This window comes from Hetaerina americana, unplaced genomic scaffold, assembly GCF_022747635.1.
Source record: "Hetaerina americana unplaced genomic scaffold, ioHetAmer1.1.p SCAF_5, whole genome shotgun sequence".
Classification (NCBI taxonomy): domain Eukaryota; kingdom Metazoa; phylum Arthropoda; class Insecta; order Odonata; family Calopterygidae; genus Hetaerina; species Hetaerina americana.
In genome coordinates, this window is record NW_027287095.1 from 46,270,331 (window position 1) to 46,281,466 (window position 11,136).

Sequence of the window (11,136 nt, forward strand, 5' to 3'; positions counted from 1 at the left end):
ATTTGGAACTTTAGAGCGCTGACTCAATAATTCGGAGACCTCTAAAATATTACATTTCTCAGTTCGCCAATCCCCTCTTATGGACTTACATTACTGATATAGAGCTATCCAATTTGACTGATTTCCCCTTTCGTGAAATTCCAACACGAAGATTTGATTGAAAGGCTATTTTAGCTTCATATTTAATTATGCAGATGGAATAAATTAAATATGGCATGGGATAGGGAATAGAATATGGAAATGGAATATTATACCGGGAGGGATTCCACTAGGTCATTTTCGGATACAAGTCTGTATCCACTCGGGAGACGACGATAACGTGGTGATTTAATGTTGACTTCCACAACGTAGTGTTGCCACCGATCCCGTGATATTCCCTTTCGCTCATATTTTTGAAAGTTGACACCCTACCTATTTTATTCACCTCCACTACAAGAATCTTCTAAGGAATACATAATCCTGGATACGAGGGTGGTCTGAAACGTTCCGGCCTAACAAAGATACAAGACATTTTTTATGAAATTTTTGAGGTCGGACACACACACACACACACATATATATATATATATATATATATATATATATATATATATATATATATATATATATATATATATAAATTTCTTCGAAATGTAACGCTCTTCGGCGACGCACAAACATATAAAAACACAGTCGTAGAGTTAAATATAGAAACACAAGAACCGACACTTACATATGTAGTTTTGACGTTTCGACGGCTCGATCGTCGTCATCAGAAACATTGATTCTGATGACGATGGTCGAGCCGTCGAAACGTCAAAACTACATATATATATATATATATATATATATATACTCATTGATATATAGGGTGTAAGAAGTCCAGAGGTAGAGCGTTCAACTAGAGGGCCCGGATTCGATTCCCGGGCGAACCTGCAGCCCCATCCAAGCTATGTTATTTTTCGGATAGCAGATCTTCCTGGGAAACTATGATCGGCCAGGGAAAGGAGCTGGCCCCCCTACTATGACATGCAAATTTCACTCTCCGTCGGGCTTAGTACTGGGTGAACTACCATCACCTACCAAACCGACCTTCAGGTTCATTGCTGTGTTTATGGTTGTATACATAAAACCATAAACACAGTAATCAACCCGAAGGTCGGTTTGGTAGGTGATGGTAGAGTTCACCTAGCACTAAGCCCGATGGCGTGTGAAATTCGCACATCACGGTAGGGGGGGCCTACATATCTATACATAATTATATGTATATATATATATATATATATATATATACATATATAAATATATATATATATAGATATATATATGCCGCGGTGTAAATTGGATGCATTTTTTTCTCGTCCCAGTATATTCAGAAAATATATTTCCTTAACCCGTTCGATTTTTGCTGCGTTTAATTTTAAACAGGGTCCCTTCTAAATTATAGGCGCCATCAAAAACAAAGGTAAGCATTACTAAGGGTTTAACTGACACTACGCCAATATTTAAAGCAAACTATAAATCAAAATTAATAGTTGATACCGCCTCATCAATCAATGTTCTAGACCGAACTTCAATTTGAGAATAGCTGAACGTCAACATGTTTATTACGCTAATAATTCATGACAACGTAAGATGATTACTTAAGGTATTCAATTTTTAACAGAAAAAAGTCTAAACAGAAGTCACTTGAACATTTTATATCATGACTTAAGCCTATGATATGGTGGCGTGATATAACGGTGGAAAGAGTGTTGGCTGAAGGACAATGGACCCCGAGTTTGAATTCTGTGTCTCCCGTAAATAGCTCCCTGCCCACTCACCTATTAGAAGTGTTTTAATGGATGGGGGGATTTGGGGCCAGTTTATTTAAACACAACCTCCAGATAATGAAGAAGCATACTGCATTTTAAAGTACAATTACAATCCTGATGCCCATTAATACCAGAAGCAATGTGAAAACTTTTAATATTTGAGGAATTGAATTTTCCGATTAAAATGAAAACACCGTCATATTCACAAACGAAAAGGATTTCTAAAAGCTTCTAAAGAAAAGTATATCCATTGCATTAATTCGATTATCTCAAACGGTAATGACATATCATGAAAAATTTCACTCTATCCTTCGTAAATTACAGCATTTATATGAACTTCAGAAGGAAAATCAATATAATTGAAAAAATAACACTTAAACGTTTTGAAGTAACTTCAGTTCTTTCACGGCTACGATAATTTCAGAAATATTATCATTTATGTTCATCTTGCTTTTATCAAATGCGTCACAGAGCGTTATTTCTCATGGAAAACTCAAATGTACTCGTAGATATCGATTTTATATCCTGGCAAGTTCAGTAAGTTTAAGTAAGCAGCAAGTAGTGACTTGAAAAAAGGCTCTTTATGTTTTTTACCTGTTACGTTAGAAACCGAAATGAAAACTATATTTTATTCTATGAGACATTACGATCGCCTTTTTACGGAAATATGAATTTTTATAGCCTTTTTTCTCATAAAATCTACCATATCATGTATTTATTTTTATATGATCCTCAACATTGGGATTGGATATGATAAATCCTACGATGGCAGCAAAAGTCACCAAACATTTTTTCTGGCTTCTCATTGAGGAGATTATTATGAAGAACACTAGATAAGCCCAGCAGGAGTATTTTTAGCACTACTTATAGGGTAACTATTAATGCTTAGAAAATAAATGTCGAGCGTTAAAATCATTTTATCAAAAAAGGACATAAACAATGTCATAATAATTCCATGCATTCTAATCTAATAACTTTGCCATACATGGAAATTATTCCCATATGAAGATAAGACGACTGGTTAATGAGTTGACCACAACAAGGAAAAATTATTTAAATTAAGAAGTGCGAGTACTGCTGGCAATATTGACATAAGAATGCATTTCTAAAATCATGGCGTTACCGAAAGCTCTCTTAGCAACTGAGCAGCAGAGGTCCTTATATTGGCACGCGGTTCAAGTTAATCCAATATTACAGAGGTACATACATTCCCCGTCTGCTTTTATAACCTTAGGAAGGATATAACGCGCATGTTCCTCCCTCATCATCCTTCTGCTTGATGTATCTACCATTTCGTGACCCTGGGGACTATATTTGCAGCGTGTATGCGTCCCACCGTCATCTGTTCCCTTTCCTCCGTTCATCCGCTTTATGCGTGCTATCCCGGCACGAATACGTAGACCCTGATGAATTAAAGTATTCATGCGCTCCTGAAAGCGTGTCGCACCGTTGGCGAGAAAATACGCAGAGTTGCGGAAGGGAATACAGGCATGTGTGTGTACAGGAATAAAACGAGCTTAAGGGGGAAATAAAAAAATTAGGGTTGGGGAATATCGTTTATGGAGATGATTACCGGATCTGCCGATTAAAAGTCGTCAAGCACACGCGATCGATAATACTCCCACGAAGGAGCCTTCCGTCCAACTTCACGTTGATGTCATTCTGTCGTAGGTATGATGTGGTTTCCGTTGACTTGCTGGAATTCCACGGATATTTAGAAGAAAAGTAATGCATTATATTGGATACATATAGATTTAATAATATTTTAGTTCTTGACTGGGACAATAAACTTTATAGATAAAAAAAGAAAATAATCTAGTAAAATAAAGAGTCCGGAGTAAAATCACATGGATAAATAAAATGCATGAAATATAGTAATATTAGAAGAGAATAACACGAAGGGTGGAATATACTATTAACAGGTTGTGGGACGAGGAGAAAGATATCTAGCAAATACTGCTGAAAAGATTTATTTCACTGATTAAATTGTGCAAATTTTTATACCCACGGCATAAAAAATAAAATATGGTAGAGAACCAAGGACATTTCATTATTAAACTGGAGGACTTGAGATGATCTAAGGTACAGTATTGTCACTGCTTATTATAAAAATTCGAACATTTGAAATTAAACAATAACTTAAAATAATGAACATAACCATAGTAGTTTTAGGTGCAGGATTGTGGTTGAGGTAGATATTCAATTTAGGAAAGTGATTTTTTACGGAAGTAATGTTGATATAAAGATCTTTATTTCAAAGGAAAATGACAAGGATTCTTGATGTTAAACGTGATAGAAAAAACGCTCAATCCGAAATTTGCAAACATTTCCGGAAGTTCGTCCAAAATGTTATTTTCTAGCAAAAAAATCCAAAGTTTCCCGGGTCCTACCCATTTATTTATTTTCAATTTACAAATAATTTACAATTTATAAATAAATTGAAAACTAGAGAATTAGAGTTTCAATACAAATTGAGCTCACTAACAGAGATACATTAACTCCTCTTTCATTTTCGTAAATTTTTTACACTTCTTAAGTAATGTCATCAGTCACAACAATCTTATCTAGAAAAATAAATATCTCCCTGCTAGATAAATAAACTAGTTTTGGCATTTTCAAATGGTTTTCTCAGTTATCTTTCATGTATTCTAAATGATGCTTTTAACCACTCAAGACAACCAACACTCGAGAAAATGGTAGAAGGAAAAATTCGGGAATCAGAAGTGAATGGGGAGTGAGATGGGGAAGGAGGATGTAGAATGTGGGGCATTCATTATATTAATCAAGATGGTCGTGGACGCATTCCGGTATAGAAGGAGAAGCAAGAGGGGGTGGGGGAAATGAACACGCAGAGAAGAGACGGGTTAGGGGAGAGAGAAATCAAAAACGATAATACGAAAACGGGATAGGTGGGTGGAGAGATGTGTATGCGCGTACGTAGGGCGGGAGACAGACCAGAGGGGGAGTGGGAACTCGAGGTAGGGAAGTGTGGGAGGAGGATAGACCGCGAGCAGGGGAGAGCAGCAGTCCGTTTGAGGCCCCAACAAACGTGTGCGTCGGCAGAAGTCGCGGGGTAAGAGGGGAGGGTGGCAGGGGTAGGAGAGAAGGGGTGGTCGTTGAGGGTGAGAGGGCGAGAGAGAGAGAGAAGGTAGCTGGCGGAGGAGCCCGTGAGAGAGAGAGAGTAGGGGAGTGGGAGAGAGAGAGAGGACGCAAGCCCCGCCCGGGGGCCTGGCATGGATCAATGCTGCGATTCGTCCGCACCCCTATTCTCCCCTATCCCCTCCTTACCTTCCGTTCCGTTTCGGCCCTACCCCAAAGGCGCCCCCAGCTCATTTCGCCCGGCGCGTAAGCCACACGCACGCCGAGCGCTCGCCTGCCCGCTCCACCCGACCTGAAACCCAACAAGCGTCCTCTACTTTCCCCACCCTCCACTCCCATGCTACTTCCCCCACTCCTCCACCACCTTCCCCCCCGTAAATGCAAACACGTACGCACACACGATCTCTCCCTCCGCACCCCCTCAACCTCCTCCTGCCTTAGCAATCTTTGTAGAGGTTGGAGCGGGAGAGAGAGTGTGTGGTGCGTGGGGGTGGGCGGTGCAGTAGGACTACGGAACACGGGAATGAGGGAGGTGATGCTGAGATGTGTTTTTTCTTTTATTTTCAAGAGTGAGAGGGAGGCGAAGATCGTTGTGCTACCCCCTGCATCCCGCTTTCCTCCTGCCCTTTATCGCTCACCCACCCACCATTGCAAATCTCATAGCGGTCTGCTGTGGCAGATATAGTAGGGACGCCGTCATAACTGTACCCACTACGTTTGCGACGCCTGTTTACGTGTAGCGATTAATGCATGCAGAGGAGATTTAAAATTCACCACGAGGTTGAGGATGAAAAATGTTTGTCACGACCACTAAGGTTGACGGACAACGTGGGAAGTAGCATAATTATTCTACTTTAACTTTTTTGTGCTAGCTTAAACTCCTGAAAAGTCGGTATACTCTTCATATTGCATACTTTAACCTATAGAAATAAGTTATTAATTCCAAGTCATACAATTGAATATGGACATAGCAAGATGGCTAAATTAGTACTTACTGCGTACTATGCATAGAATTACTAGACAGATTATCTATGTCGATGTTTATACGTATAATAAATACTAGGTGTGAAGTACTACGCATTTCTTAAAAAAATACGAGGCACCTATAGGATTAAATTAAATGTTCAACTCCCATTTCTGTTCAACTCTGTTATCCTGTTCCCAAATATATTTCTATTTCAGTAATTTACGTGAAGCTTTCAAAAACTCACCTTACGCGTAACTCAATGAGTTTTTCAGATTTCTGTGTTCTGTGCTTGATTTTTTTCCTTCTTGTTCCGAATTCAATCAGAGTATTCAACAAGTACCTGAGTATGGGTTAAAGAGCATTTAAAAATACAAATTGCTTTAAATTACTTAAAAATGCCTTCAGCCAAGAAATTTCAATGCCTATGTATAAGCTCCCCAGCAATATCCTTTCATTATAAATACGAGTAAGAAGTATTAGAGAGTGAGAAGAGAAATCTCTCGTAAAGAGCGTTAGAAAGGCGTAGGTATTCCAATCTTCGTTTAAAAAAATCTAAATCGATTTCAAGAAATAACTTCAGTTATCATTTTTCGGCCATAAAATCTTCTGATCTCAGTTTCGTGACTCAATGTCTTCAAAACCGAAAATAGGCATTTTTCAACTGCGAAAATCTATTTTTCAAGTGCATATAATCGTGTTTTGTTTTTTAAGAATCAGGGTATGTGATATATCATATCTTTATTCCATAGATAAACATATATTTTTATGTGAGGATATCAGGAAACTATTTTATGAGAATTATCAAATTAATACCAGAGTCTTATCTGCAAACGCAAAAAAAGTTGCATACTATATTTAAGGGGTAGCTAGTAGAGGGTAGGTTTGGGGGTGATTTATGAAATTGATTGATATGCTTAACCGCTTTCAAAGAGATGAAAGATCCATGCACAATTCCTCTTCAATAATAGATAGAATGGGGAATATACTATTCCAGTCAGTGATTAATACTACCTTGATCAAAAAGTTCCCGGAATAACCACCGTGTGGCGCTCCCATCGTTCCGATTTGAGTTCTGTTTTTTTGTTAAATTGGTACATCTGTTGTTGATATTCCCTTTAAATCTTAGTGTCATAACTTGACATTTGCAAAAGTTACGTAGCCAAGAGTACATCTATCTCTGTGTGTGTTGGCGATTTTTTACAATTGCAGAAATGGATTTAAATTTGCAACAACGAACTTGTATTAAATTTTGCGTAAAAAACGGATTTAGTGGCGCACGGACGTTGGAAATGTTGGAAAAGTGTTTCGGCAACGATTCTCTAAAAAAAACGGTCGTTTACCAGTGGCACGAGCGGTTCAGAAGTGGTCGTGAGTCAATCGAAGATGATGAACGCAGTGGCAGACCATCGACATCGAAAGTCGGTGAAAAAATTGATAAAGTAAAAGAAATGTTGGTCAATGACCGCAAATTAACCATCAGAGAAATAGCGGAGGACTTGAACATTGCCTATGGATCCGCCCAAGACATTGTGGTTAATGATTTGGGTTTCCGTCGTGTAGCAGCAAAGTTGGTGCCAAAAGACCTCAATTTCATGCAAAAAAGAGACCGTGTTGACGTCGCAAAAGACATGATTTGCGAGGCTGAATCCGATCCCACATTCATCAAAAGGATCATTACTGGAGACGAGACGTGGGTTTATGAGTACGACACGCAATCCAGACATCAGGCAAGTGAATGGCGTTCACCAAATGAGCCGAGACCAAAAAAACCACGTCGTTTTCAGTCAAAAAAGAAGGCAATGCTGACGGTTTTCATGGATTACAACGGTGTAATGCATCATGAATTTTTGCCAGAAGGCCAGACAGTAAACAAAGAGTATTATTTGGGCGTTATGAGACGTTTGCGTGAAGCAATTCGCCGAAAGAGACCAGAAATGTGGGCAGAAAACTCGTGGATTTTGCACCATGATAACGCACCGTCGCACAGTGCTATCATTATTCGTAATTTTTTGACGAAAAATGCAACAAATACCATCCAACAGCCACCGAATTCACCTGATTTGGCTCCCTGTGACTTCTTTCTGTTCAATCGAGTTAAAAAACCATTACGGGGAACGCGTTTTAGCAGCCGAGAGGAAGTAATGGAAAAATCGCAGGAAGCACTGATGGACATACCGAAAACCGAATATAAAAAATGTTTCGAGGATTGGATCAAGCGCTGGCATAAGTGTGTTGCAGTCGATGGGGATTACTTTGAAGGGGACAATATAGATTTAGATGAATAAACTTGTATTTTTAATTTTCTGAATAAATTCCGGGAAATTTTTGATCAAGGTAGTATTCACACACTGGCTTACAGAAAGGAGAGTGAAAAACCTCCCATTCAAAACAATTGCAGTTCTATGGATTGCTCGGTCAATATGGTGACATCCAAACGACTGTGATGCGAAGGAAGAGCTGCAGTGTCCATTAAATAAGAATCCAAGTATTTGTCACTTAAATAAATCAAGCGGAAGAATTGTGATTCCGGGGAATATATTGTTTACGAAGAGCTTTTCTAAAAGCAGCTGCGATAGTATTTTTCTTAATTTAAGAAAAAAAATTATTATTGATTCACTGCCGAAGTTGATAAGAAATAATCGTGCCAAATCGGGTCAGGTAATATGTAGGATGTATGTCGTTTCCCATTCATCAAAAATAAAATGAAATTTGAATCCTGTCCTTCACAATATCTTTTCTTTTTATCATTTTTCGTTGCATTAGTAGAAACTTAAATATTATTAGTAATACCTCACCAAATAGTATTAATATAGGAAGATAAACATTGCAGCTACGCATCCTATATTAACAGTCTAAATAAATAAAGAATATTCTATTCCTGATTAAAACCTAACATTTTTCTAGGTTTTTAACGGAATGAAAGTACGAGTAAAACACAAGATCTGATTTCAGTGACATTTTTACCATCGTGAAAATAGTTACAGTATTTTCCGTTAAATTTTAATAAATTACTAAAAACATAAGCGTTTTCATACATTTTATGATTTTCTTTTAGGTCACGCACTCAGAAGATTAACATTTTGTTGTTCAAAATGAGTGGTTTTGAAATAATGTTCCTTCAAATAAATTTGGTAAAATACATAAACGGGTGCCTAAAAATTATTTAACCTGCAAACCGGAATATCATGTTGATGATTTTTTCAATAATATGAGTAGTTTTTTGATACATGATATCGTATTATAAGATATGTAAAATATCACCCATAGAAGAAAATATATAGTTTGAGCAGATAAACACAATGAAACACTTCATAGAAATATTTTTATTCAACGATAAAAGAATTGCATAGGAAGTGTAAAAGTAAAAGTTCTGTGAAGAAACTTTTAGATTATCCATAAAAAATGCATCCAATATTGAAATATTTTTCTTGAATACTCTGAATCCTAATAATTATTGCATCGGAATACCGTTTATATAAACAAGATAACAATAGTTTTAATAAGATAGATAGATACTTAGGGGTGATTGTACGCTCCCACGTGAGTTAGCTGATTTTTTGGTTGCATTTAAGTTTTACTGTGCGTTAAGCATTTTAGGTCACCCATGCACTTTCGTGAGCAGTGAGCGTGTTCAGGAGCGAAGTCATGAAGAAACGCGGTTGTTCGAGAAATGGAGTCAGACCTAAAATTCTACAAGGGCAACAAAATATGAATGTCACCACAGCATCAATCACGATAGGATATCAGATATGCTTTGGAAACATCAACCACCATAGAGAATATAGTAACATCTAAACCTAGGATTCATTATTTTCTCTGGCCTTAGAAAACGTTAGACATGACATATTCAGTGTAAACCTGTACATGCATATACACCAATCGTTGCGTATGGTGTTTTTAGGCTTAATTATTCATGATTCTCTGGAATTCAAAGGTGATTCAAAGGTTTATTAATTACAGCCGCTAGAATAGAACAACTCATAGTAATTTACCGTAGACTATAGGCAGAAGTTTTTATAGAGTATTTTTTCTAATACTTTGCTCAGAAATCTAACACATTTTTCGGAATAAATGAGTGAGAGGTTTCAAAACTGATTAAAATATGTATTTTTTATAATTTCTTTTTAAATATAAACAAAGCAAAGAGTGAAGTAGGTTAAAAGTTTAAATAAAGTTCTGAATAATCTGAAAAGAGAAATATTTATCGAATTATCATCACATTATTTATGATTTGAAGAGGACGAGACAAGCCTCATGACAGTTATGTGACGAGCTTCTCTTAATTACATATAATACCTAACTATGAAAATGAACCTTGAAAAACTTGATAATGATTGTAAAAATCAATGCTATCAACTTAATGGCGTGGCGTAAATATAATCCATTTGAATTGAGCTACAACGTATTTTATCTGGAGATACAATGAATTTCAGCGTAAAATAACAGTGTTTATTATCATATTGCCTTAATGTATAACTAGAGGTACCCACGGTATGTTTCAAGACAAGGATCGGCCGTTTTAAAATTTAGAAATATCTCCACTCTTGGTTTAAAAAATAACTTAAATAAAACTCAGGACGGTTCCCAAAAAACACAGAATTTTTAGGCAATTGCTGAATTAACTCGATGAATTCCAGGCAGATTTTGACAGAAAGGTAAACACGAGAAGCAGGGAGGCAGCAGGCGAGTTTAGATGATTACGGGAGCGTACTCTGGAGAGGACGAGTGTTGAAAATGAGTCACAAAGAGCGAAATCGTTTCACTTTAATCGAATCAAATAGCCTCGGATGGATGCTGTTGACAATGCGCTACGCCAAAACAGCTGTTTGCAGTGAGCGAATCCCTTGTCCAATATGGAGAGCGGGTGGGAAATCGCGCAGCCACACCACGGCCGGCCTGCAGGAGGGGATATTAATAGGAAAACTGACAAAGACAGGACCGCATTAACCATTTCATCAGCGAGTGCGCACGAATCAAGAGCAAGAGGAAACCGCTTTTTGTAAGACGAGTGAATAACCGACTAACGAAAAAGAGTTTCTGTTTACCTCTCACGATCCACTTTGCCAAGTAGTATGCGGCGCACTCAGAACAAGCTGAAGTTAATTGTTAGCTGGCGGATCAGAATCTCTTCGGTTCCACTTAAATGCTGTTTGTTGAGGGGGAGTGTTATTGCTTTAACCGCTGCGTCAATCATTCAATTAAGCTCTTCCCTTCGATGGTGCATATTCGTAATTTACCAGTGATGAACGGCGAATGAGCAACAAGCAAAATGCGAGC